A 12,246-nucleotide genomic window follows, 5' to 3' on the forward strand; every position below is an offset into this window, starting at 1 on the left:
CATGACTAGAAAAATAGCAGGGCCCTACAAGTTCGCAGAAGTCTTTTCTTGTCTAAAATCACCCATCTGCTGTCCAAAGAATACTTTTTGGAGACTCCTCGTGACCCCTAGGAGATGAAGAGCACAATCACAACACTCTGATCTGACATTACGCAGAATCACAGAGTGGCTGAGGTTGGAAGGGACCTCTGGAGATCATCTCGTCCAACCTCCCTGCTCAGATGGGGTCCCCTAGAACACTTTTTTTTTTGATGAAAACTACATTTTCTTTTGTTTAGATTCCTTACATCTTGGGCTGTGCATGGGACAGCCATGATCCCTGTGCAAGTCCCTCTGGGCTGCTTTGATTTATATTGTGCCTTGGGTGTCCCAGGTAATGAATGAAACCACGATCAACCACTTTGTCACACCTGATCGTCCTGGAAGGTGAGGTGAGAGCTCACCCGCACACAAACTGCCCGTTGAGGTTCATTTTGGCCTCAGCCTGGTGTACTGCAGACATTGTGAGGCGAAGCCTTTTTTTTTTTTTTTTTTTTTTCCCCTCTGTTGTGTTGTACCCACTTCCTATTGAATCTGTAAGGCTTGGCAAGGTCTCTTTGCCCACTCAAAGGGCATGTGCATTCTTCCTTCAGACTTCAGTCGGATGTTTCTATACCGAAGGATGAAACAGGAGGCACAGTGCCCTGGGGTTTGCATGCTGTGACTTCTGAAGCCTGTCCTGCTGCCAGCATGAGCAGCCAGCGCTCATGCTGCAGAGCTGGGTGACTGCACTTCTCCTGCGCTCACGGCAGCCCCGCTGACAGCTCTCCTAGTGATGAAAAGTCCTTAAAACCAAACCAAACCAAAAAACATTTCTGGATGCACTTCAGCAACATCAGCAGATCGGTCCGACATAGGAACTCTCACTACCTGGGACTCAAGGCCCTTTTAGCTCCTATTTTTTGTGCGCCTTCACCATTACGGACCTCCCTGTGCTGCCAGCGAAGGACAGACCCACCTCCTAACGGGATCGGGCTGCCCATGGGCCATGCCATGAGCATACCCCCAGTTTGTATCCGGGGGAGCCAGAGAGAGCCCACTGCCCCCTGCCTTCACACGAGCCCAGCAATGCTGTCTGCTTTGCCCTGGCACCTCCTTATTGCATGGGCGCTTCCCACGGTGGGGCTGCCGCCAGGGAACATCCCAAAAGACATAAGGTGAGCTGGTGTCCTTGCACCATCCAGGACCTTGTGCTTTGGACACCCTGGAGAAGATGGCAGAGGCTCCCCGTACAGCTCAGGGGTACCCTCCTGGCTGCATCCCCAGAAAAGGCGAGTGCTGGAAGCACGCAGGACTCCACACATCCCACCCTGGCCAGCTCCACCTGCATGCTGCCCTCAAGTCCCTTCCCCCAGGGCCGGTTCCAACTTTCCAAGCCCATCAGCAGATTCACACAGCTGCAATTTAGAAATAAAATAAAATAAGAATAATAAAGAAAACCCACAGGAGAAATATTTCCTTTTTTCGTCCTCTGAAAGTACCATTTCCCTTCCCAGAGATCGCACTGGCCGGGGGCCCACTGTCGGATTATTTAGTCTGACTCCCAAAGCAGGAACAGATTTATGATTCAAAATCTCATGAAATGGCACGGCTAGAAACTTTATCAAACTTTATGTTATTGGAAAGAAGAGATCCCCAAGAAGGATCCAAGCTAGCTACCTTTACAACTGTGACATCTCTACTGTACAAAACAGCTATTTCATGCTGTCTTTCAGAGGTGTTTAATATGTGTTGTTTTTCTCCATCCCTTGCACCCTGACAGAACAATCCACAACTTTTAAGGAGGCATATTAAAAAGCAGCCTGAATACTTTTTAAAATATTTACAAAAATTAAAAATACTTTAAATGAAAACATTTTTGATTCTCTGGCTGGCAAGTTTAATATCAGAAGCCAACAACTGTGTATCTATATGATACTTGTGTGTTTATTTATGAACTTTTTTTTTGAACTTTATTTATGAACTTTATTTATGAACTTTTTATTTATGAACTTTTATACAAGTGTAATGAATATACTTTTTTATACACTGGTATATAACATCTGCACGCAAGGGTCTTGGAAAATTTTTGAGAAAATTAGTTTTTTTCTTAGAATATAACAAGTCATTTATAGTAGGTGAAAAAATTTCCAAATATATTTGACCTTATTAAAAAAAATCCTAATTTAGTGAATTCTGTGGATATTTTTATTAATGCTTTTTATCACAATTATGTCCCAATTCACTAATGAACCCTAAGTTTGACTAGGCTATTCTTAAAGGGGAAGATATAAGAAATATATAACTGAAACATCAAATGGGTCAGTTCTGAACTCTGCAAATTAATAGCAGATTCTCATTTTTAACATCTTCCATAAAACGGCTGTTTTGGGGGAAAAGATGAGAAGAATGATTTTTCTTTGACCTGTTCTGGCCAAGTTTTCTTATAAAACAATACAGCATCACTATAATGTACCTGGGATCCAAAATAAATGCATCTGTCTTGGAATATCTCTACAAGAATTATCAGTAATACTATATGTTCCAGTTTCAGATGGTTTTAATCAATCTTTTAGTATCTTACATGTCTGCCTATTAAGCCAGAGACGATCACTTGGACTCTGAACCCTCTCTTTCTTTGTAAAATCATCTTGAGTATTATTAAATCATGTTGTTGGATCCCTGGAATTTCTGGGTTTCATCAATATTTGCCCTCATTTTTCACATGGCAAAGTTAAGGAAATATCTGGTAACATTTTAATTCCACGTTATTCAATGTGGCTTATATAGGTGTGGTGCAATTGAGTCCTGCACAGGAAAGGTTGATTTTAAGTCCTGGCAGAGTGATTAGCTGATTCCCAAAAGATATGGGTATAAATTTCTCCTAGGCACATCTGCCCTGTCTGCTTTTAATTTTGAAACACCAGCTTTAATTTAGAAACTGTACTGTGAGCTCTCCCTTTTGTGAGCAAGAATGACATAATTTGCTGAGCAAAGACCCAGAGCCAAGCTTTTTGTCTTAAGTAATCAATGAGTAGTAACCAACAGATAAATGTTCCCTCACTAATTCTCCTCTGCCTTCGCAGGTTATTGCCCCACGTGGATCACGTCTTAATGGAGAGGCAGAACTGCACAGCCCTCCCCTCGTCTTCATCGCTGCCGACATCACCTCCTCTCACATTCTTGATCAGCTTCCCTGTGGCAACAGCAGCCGCGGATCACATGGAAAACTAATATTAGGAAAGTATTTAATATATTTATAGCTGTCTTTTAATGACATTTACCAGCTGGAAAGGAGGAGGCCTGCCAGCACCGTGTGATCAATCAGCTTTGAGGAACTCCAGCAAGTGCTCTCAAGACCACCAGCAAGCCCTCCTCCAGCCCTGGCTCCAGCGTCTCCTGTTAGGCTGCAGATCCTTGGGGCGAATCGGGCTGACAGTGTGTTTGCCTGGCCCTTATCACAGGGGGACCTTGAATTTAGCCCAGGGCTGAGGCCTGCTGCAGCGTACAAATAAATAGTGCTAATTCTTAGATCACAGTTTAGAAATTTCTGTTCTGCATCAGCCAGGCAATCTGTGAGCACGGGACTTATTATGAACGCCCTATATAGTAAATTTAGTGTGCCAATCAGTTTTTCCAGAGGACAAGAAGAGAGACTACTGAAGCCTGTGCTTGGCCATCATTTGCAGCAGACCTTCAGATCTCTCCTTGCAACAAAATGTTATCAGACAGAAGTTCTGGCGGTTGCAGGAAGAGTTACCTGCACTTGGAAAATTGCAAAGATCAACTCATATGGAAAAGATCATGATTGAAAGGTCCAAGTAAAGCAATTTTCTGCTTCCCAAAAGATGTGGATATAAATAGAACAGTGCCTGAAAATGAGCAGGCAGAAATGAAATACAAACGCAAACAGAGAGCAAGTCTTCTAAAGCAAATAAAGGTTTTACTATATTTGTCCCCAAACACAGTGTACCAGACCCATCAGGCAATGCAAATTTTTTCTCTACCCTGCTTCCCCAACTCCTGTGACACATAAGGGAGGCTGAACACGATAACTTTGTGCAGTGTGAGCCATTATTCTTCCTAAGTTTAGGTTGACCTAGAGAGTAGTAATGCAGAAGAAGCACACATTCCTGGGGCCACAGTATCCCTGGGAAGCCGTGCTCAACCGCTGCAATCCTGAGCATCCATGTACATCCTGAGGAGATGCTCCAAAGTTGCTTTGTGAGCATCATGCCAGCCTCTTGTTTTAGTGTCAAGGGGTCTTCAGCCATCTTATCCATAACTCTAATTGCTCTGACAAGTTGTGGAAATACATGTCATTTAATGTGTAAACCTATAAAATAATCATTTGCTTTCTGTGCGCCTGATGTTCAGACTCTGGTGAAATTTCATGATGGAAAAAGCTCCACTGTTGTTTGTTTTTCCCCCTTTTTCTCTGAAAGAGACTGTTACAGCTACTGTAGGAGTTCACATCTCTTGAACTTCAAACATCTATCACTATTTTCTATCTTTTTCCTACTCAGACAGATTGTATCTAAAATATTTGGTGTCTTGTTTCTACTTGTTACGTTTAATTTCTTTCTTGCTAGCTGAATTCAAATTCATATTCAGACATGGAATAAAGGGTTGTAAATGCTCACCACTTACAAGACAGCAGTTTTGACAGTGAGAAGGCAGGGGGATGGAGATTGCTTCAACTAATATTTAAGTAATATAACTTAAAAATCCTGTCCTCTTATAATTACATAACTTTGAATGGGGACAACAGGAGGCCAACGGAAACACGTAATGCCAAAAGCTGCAGGATGAAACACCTGAGAAATAAGTCCCCTGTGAAAGCAATCCCAGCAAAACACCTGTAGAATTGGTTGAAAGCTTCTAAAAACTTTTAGTGGTTTAGAAACAAACAAAAAAAAATCTCAAACAGGAGTATTTTTTTTCCTTCCTTTTTAAAAAAGAATTAACTTCAGTTAATTAAAAAGATAAAAACTCAAGAAGGGGAAGTCCTCTGGGATTTGTTTAGCAAGTTTTATTTCAGCTTCTGTGGTTTGATCTGGCATTAAAATGAAATATTTTGCCAAACTGTAAAAATAAATAAATAAAATTATCAGAGCCCAACTAGCAAAATTAATCTGATCAATGTTCACTTTAGGAGTTTTTTTCTAGCATTCTCTATGGTGGCACTCAAAGGAGCACGAGCTCACCATGTGTTGAGGGCAACCCCTATTCTGGAAGTAGATGCACACATCCCTGGGCAAGGGGCTGCACTGTGATTTTCTTTCAGGAAACTGGCAGTGCAGTATTGCTGCTGCCTCCTCAGAAAGCTTTCCCCACATTCTCCTAATGAATTTTCAGAGTTCTCAAAAGGATCCTTTTACAAGCTGCTTGGATAATACCTGTAGCTAAAATGAAGCTACAGTATCGTTTACTGGGAGGTAGCATTAATATGTCAGTTGATAGTTTTACAACAGCGTAATAGGTTTTGTGCAAAAGGGGTCACCGAACCAAAACCAATCTCAATAAGACAGTGCAAAGCTCACTCTGTAAGAGGACTGAAGACAACAATCCCTCTGCATCCAGAAAGGAGACTTGGGGGGGTCAAAACTTTGAGCAGGAATTATTTATCACCAAGTGAAAACTCTCACTTCAGCTGTAGATTGAGTCCACTTTCCACAGAATAAAAGGGGCCTCTGAAGTGAGTGAATGTCATCACAGCTTTGGGGTTTGGTTATTTTCCTTCTTTAATTTAAACTTTCAGAAACACTGATGCACTTCCATCACTGCTGCACTGCTCCTCCCATCCAAAGTTCTAAAAGGGGTCTGCAAACAGGAGATTAACTAACAAAACACTGAAGGACTTAGGGAGTCTTAGAGAAATAGCAAGATGAATTTCTCTGAATTGCTGAAGCAACTCCAGAGGAAGCTTAAATGATGAATAAGCAGAGATGATGACGTGGATAATGAGAGCATCTACAAAGATATTATGCAGGGACTGTCATTTTCCCTGTGTTTGTACAGTGCCTACGATCAGGGGACCTGACCCATCTGACTTCTCTAGGAGCTACTGCAATCCAAATAACAAATAAAAATAATGGGATTAAATCTGAATATGTGATAAAAGCCATTAAGCCGCAGGGCATATCCAACCCACCAGATGCCTGAGGGGAAGGTAGGGAGGAAGAAAATTTCCCCATAGGCAGGCCATCCCATGGCTGCTGTCCCTGAGGTTTCTTGGATCCTTCTCTGAAATGTCTTGTCTTGTACTCTTCAAGATGAGAGACAGGATACTGAACTAGATGGACAAGCAATCTGATCCACCATGGCAATTCCTATGATCCCATGGAGATGCCATGAATAATTCAGATTTGCTGCAAAATATCTCTCACACTTAATGCAGGTTAACTGATGTCTCCAAGAGAAAAGATCATATAACCTCTTTGCAACTGTCATCACCACCATTTAGGTGTGGATTGCCAGTTTATGGGTGCATCCCTGCACAGGGTGTTAAAATGAGATGCAATTAAAATTACAGTTTGATGTCACAGAGGGCTCAGCCACAGAAAACCTTAAGCAGTGTCTTTGGTGGTTCAGCAATAAAAGAGAACCCTGGCTTTTAGTGAACTTGTATGAAATAATTATTTCAGTCTTGCTCCTACATGGAAGACATCCTTGCTAAATGCACGCTAAGGATTGCAGCAGGCTGCAGCATCAGCAGGAGGGGAAAGAGGGGAAGGACTGGCAGAGGTGGGAGGAATCTTCCATGGGGGCCTTTCTCTTTGGGACCCCAGTTTGGTCTGAGTGAAGCTTTCTGGGAACATCTCTCACTCCCGAGCACTATCTCAGAAATGGCTGGCTCTCAGGTAACTGGTAGCCTGTCTACACTGGGCAGTGGAGCCCTTTGTGTCACTGAAGTCCCACAGGAGCTAGGTATCCCAGACCGCCTTCTGACATAGCCCATGACTGCACAAGTGGTGTGGTGAGGCTTGCACAGGGCTGCCCCTCAGTGAGCAAGCTCTCCTGCTTGGCTAAGTTGCTCTTTGAATGGAGTAACTCTGCTTCCTGCTGTGGGACGGCTCTCGAGCAATCCTGATCTCTGATCCTTGATCTCTGCTGTACGATCCCACTTATTTTGGGAATACATATGGGAATAGACACCTCTGGTCTGTCTCCAGTTGGGTCATAGGTATACCAGAGAGTGACCAAAAGGAGTAGCAGCTTGGCATTGGAGTCTCAAATGTAGGCTCTGCCTCTAGCCTTACTACGAAAGCATCACACAATTTAAAAAAATATATTCTGAAGCTTATTAATCTATTAAAAGGGAAAAATGGCACTAGAGCACTTCTGAATAAATGTCTTGAGGTCACACTTCTGAGACAGTTTTGGAGAACTGTGAATAGAAGATCCAATAAGTAATTTCCAGCCTCCTGAGTAAAATATAGTGAATGAAGAGAAGGTTTAATAACTTCAGGACTTTGGCAAAGACCAGACTAGCTCAGTAACTCTTGGAAAAACAAAACAAAACAAATAAATGTAAGTTTAAGAATTAGCTGTATGAAAAGGCATAAGAAAATATAAAAGGTAAAAAAACACTGCTAAATTCTTTGTGACCTTGAGGAATGGACATCTGCAAAGAAGGAATCTGGTCCATATTCAAGACTACCTTGTAAAGACAAATATTTGTCTTCAATATACACATTTATATGCAGACAGGATTATGTGCACATACAGCCTCTATTTCTTTACCTACACGGAGCTTAAATTTGATATAAAGTCAGAATGTCGATGAAGAGAATAAGAAAACCTTGTAAAGGCAGTTAATGGAAAATGTCTATGTTGGGATAATGTAATTGGTCCCTGCAGAGTATTACAGGTTAGGGCAAAATGTTAGGTAGTGACTAAGGAGAAGAAGGGATGAATGCATGGGAATTTCCCCCCTTTTCTTAAGAACAGCAATTCCCGGCCTGGGCAGGATCAGGGAAGGCTGGCATAAGGAGTTCTTGCCTCTTCCTGCAAGCAGGGACCAAGCTAAGAGTTAGAAATTTTAAAGGACTGCTTACTTTTCCATTGCCCAAGAAACTTTCAAAGGAGAGTGTGTGGGGATCTCAGTGCTGGTCAATGGGAGTCGCACAATGGCTTGGGGAAGGCAGGGGGTCACAAAGTTCAGACTATGACCATCTGTCTTTGAGGATATACTATAAAATACCAGTTTTATTATCATCACTCCCTGTGCCAGCCCCCTTGGGGCATTTCTATCAGTAAATTACATCGCCAATCTCTATCTCAATAAGGTTGTTGGATATTTATTTCTGTTTTCCTTCTTCAAACCTGAACGATCTGGCTTCCTTCCACTGAAGCTGAGATACTATCGGTGACTTCAGGTGAATCAGGATCAAGTTACCTACCCAAGCACCCCAGATGATTGTGCTTACTCACAAACTAGAAGAAGAAAAAAATACCTCATGTTTTTTTAAAGTGGAGGTCCTCAGAAGAAAAGGAGGGTGGTTTACAGACAAAGATGACCGCGGTGAGCCTGTGTCTGCCTGGGTATGCAACATGTCTGTAGCATATATTCAAGACAGATGAAGAGCTTAGGAAGTATAGAAACATGGATTCAGATGTGTCAGCTAGTATGCATAAAAACAGCTGCTTAAAAATAATGTTTAGGGTTTGCCTTTATGCAATGACAGGAAAGGAATTCAGTGTAAAGTTGCCTCAGCATTTAGCCACATGTTATTTTACTCCAAAGCACACTGTGCTCTGATCCTTAATTCTTCCGATGCCTCCTTGAACTACAAAACTATCCACACAGATCTCTCCACACTACCTATCAATAACAACTGGATTTACTGAGCTAATAGCCCTGTCATTTGAGCTGGCCTGCATATAACACCTAAAAAAAAAAAAAAAAAAAAAAAAAAAAAAGAAAGGAAAAAAGAAATCAGGACAAATGTAACAGGCAAATTGAAACCCTACCAAGAAAAATGTTTGTGTTATTTTTAATATTATCCAGTCCTTCCAGCCACACAATACTGATGACTCGATCTGAAGCGGTATGAGTCAGTCAAACACTACCCTCAATAACCAGTCACAATCTGTGCGATCTGGGGAGCACGACTGAGACAGCCTCTGCTGCCTGGACTATGAGCTCTTTGGGGATGCATCTTCAGCTGGGGCCTGTGAGAGACTGAACATACTGTCAGCAGTTAAATAATATATCCGTATCATCACCATATAAAAATACAGCCAAAAGTCTGTTCACATGAAGATTGCTGCTTAAATTGTCACTTGGATACTCCTAACCACTTTCTATCCAGCTGAGAATAAAGCTGAACCTTCCCCATAGCTCAGTGCCTCCACTTCCCTCCCTTGCTTTGAGTGCACATCCACTCGGACTGTATGCTCAGCAGAGGAGAGCCTGGCACTGATGGTCGGTGCCTTCAGGAGAAGCACTTTTTCTCCGGTTCTATTAAAAAGAAACTTGAACACACAGAAAGAAGATTGGGGGGGCACCTCAACAGGAGTAAGTGCATTCAGAATTGACCCATTGGGATGGAAACTGATCTCATCTGGATTGTTGAATTGCTAGCTAAGAGAAAATCATATACATTTATTGTAGTTCATGTCATGATTGTAAGCCACAGGTATTCTGATCTTTCCATTCTCAGAAGTTGGTTCAATATTTAGCATATGCTGGTAGCAATTTTTATTTTATTTTTTTTCCATAAGTCAATGGACTAAAAATCAACTCTTTTCTGTGCAACATCACAGGCAGGAATGGAGGAGCTTGCTGCCGTATTCTAGCCTAGACAGCTACTTTTGTCTCTTTCCTGGTTTCTTGCTTAAGAAAACAGTAAAAAGAAAAAGAGTGGAAAAAAGAACTACATGAAAGAAAAAAAAAAAAAAGGTAAATGGAAAAGGAAATCTTAATAAGGTTCTTTTTTCTTTTCCTCTTTTTTTTTTTTTTTTTTGAGACTGCTGTATTAAATTAAAGTCATACATAGGTTTCAAAGAAAATCATATGTCGGTGGAATGGTGAGCCCACCTGACAACGCATGCTAACAGAATTGTAAATGTAAAGGGTAATGCTTGTCACTTCCTGACAGCTCTAAATGGCCTTTTAGTTCAGTACGCAGAGCTGTCATAAAAAAACATAAAAATGCATATGCAGACAGCTGAAACTGCAATGCACATCATTATCTGCAAATGGTATAAGTATCCTGAACAAAGGGCCTTCCAGTTTAAGGACAAGCATAAGACATTTTTCTGCCTCTAGCCTTAAAACAAAGTGCTGTCAAGAAAACAAGATTCTCAGTGCCAGAACTGAGGATTTTCTGTCAATCAGCAAGGTGCTACATTTGTACATATTTTTCTGACCCCAAATATGAGAAGAGCATCCTTAACAGATGTGTATTTAACTTCTGGCAGATACATCTGTTTCTTGTGTGTTGTTTTTTTTTTTTATTATTTATTTTTTATATCTTTTTTTTTTTCTCCTCCTCAAACATACTGCAGAGCAGGATAGTTTTGTTGTGTACTTATTAGTTCCTTCTATCCTGGCTTTTCTTCCTTACTAGTTTAAAGTATCCACACGGTGGCTTCACCATTACTGAGCTGAGATTTTGGGGGAACTTCAGGGACCATTGCTAACCTGCTATGGGAACAATGCAAAAAAGGTGAACTTCAGCCTGCTGATGTTGATGACTGCTGTGCTAGCCTGTTTGACTTCAGTTTAAAAATGCACATTTCCAAGGTTGCCAGTTCATTTCCAGTGCATTTTTTAAAATACGCATTAAAAGTAACAAGAGCTTAGCAAAGACATTAACATTCCCAATCAGTATTGGGAATAAACCTGTTCCCTTCACACGTCTGCAGTGTTAGCAAAAGCAATGAGATCTGTGGTGTGTAGTGTGTGCACAGGGGCCCCTCTGACTGCTCCGCTCTGATTTAGGCTGTCCCTGGCACTCAGGTATTACCATATGCAATGACAGTTCTACTCGTGATGTCAGTCCAGGTAAAGGCTAGGAGACCATAGCCTGCCTGATACGATTTAAAGATCAGGAAGAAAAGGAAGCTAGGTTTTATGAACCCTAGAATTCATGGTGAATGTCCTGTTCTCCGCTGACAAACGGGCATGAATAAAAACTTCCACGCCAAGTGTTACATTTCACCTCATGAATGTAGAAAAGATCAGTAAGACAGTGGTTGGTTGGTCTTTGTTTGCATTTTTCTTCCCCTAAAAGTCTAATCCAAACCACATCCACACTGACCCCACTCACAAGCTTCCACTGCACCACACAGATGCATGACATAGACTCTTAATGACAGCTAAACTTACCCCCCAGGCAAATAACCCCCACAAAAATTCTTCACCAACACGATCAATAGACCAAGGGTGGAACACAGCTACATTGCAAGCACTTGGCCAACAAACTCCATTTTTCCTAGTTTCCACACACCCAAAGGTGTTTCTCCAAACTCTGACCTTGCTCTTAGTTTTGGTTGCACTCTCATACAGCTACTTCACGCTCATTACTTTATATAAGGCTTCTTTTTCTGGCGATTGGGATCCTCTCCAGATTTTCAGCATTTGCCTTTATTGCTTTTCATACTCATCTCTCTGCCCTGGGTTCAGGCTGCAAAAACCACTCTAGCATTTGGGATCTGTGTATGCAGCAGACAATGATTATTCCAGCCCTGAATGCAACTTACAGTACCGGACCCAGTGTGCACAACTCTGACGTATTTTCTCAGTGTCTTGAATTATCCACCAAATGTCTCATTCCAAGGCTCTCTGCTTGCAGCATAAAATATGGGAATATGAATCACAGGTATTTGGGATTTCAGAACTTCTGAGATCATGGAGGCAAAATATTTCAGTCCACAAGAAAAGTAAGGGAATAAATGTCACGTATAAAATTTTTCTATTCATCTCATGGCTTATATTTACAAAGTGCTGAGTTTGAATCTAAATTTTCCAGTGTGAAATTACCCTGAACAGTTGCTTAATGGCACCTTAATTTTCCTTTAATTAATCACCTTTAGAATTTCTAGCTGTTTCTCCATTAAAATACACATTTATCACTTGTATAATTTTCATTCCTTTCTTCCAAAATTGCCCAGAGAAATCATCAAAGGATAAGGCTATAATCCTAAAAAATCATTTCATTTGCTTCTGCAAAAAACAGGAAGATACAGGAACACATCAGCTTGGAAAAATATAGGTTT

This window comes from Oxyura jamaicensis, chromosome 13 (genome assembly GCF_011077185.1).
Source record: "Oxyura jamaicensis isolate SHBP4307 breed ruddy duck chromosome 13, BPBGC_Ojam_1.0, whole genome shotgun sequence".
Classification (NCBI taxonomy): domain Eukaryota; kingdom Metazoa; phylum Chordata; class Aves; order Anseriformes; family Anatidae; genus Oxyura; species Oxyura jamaicensis.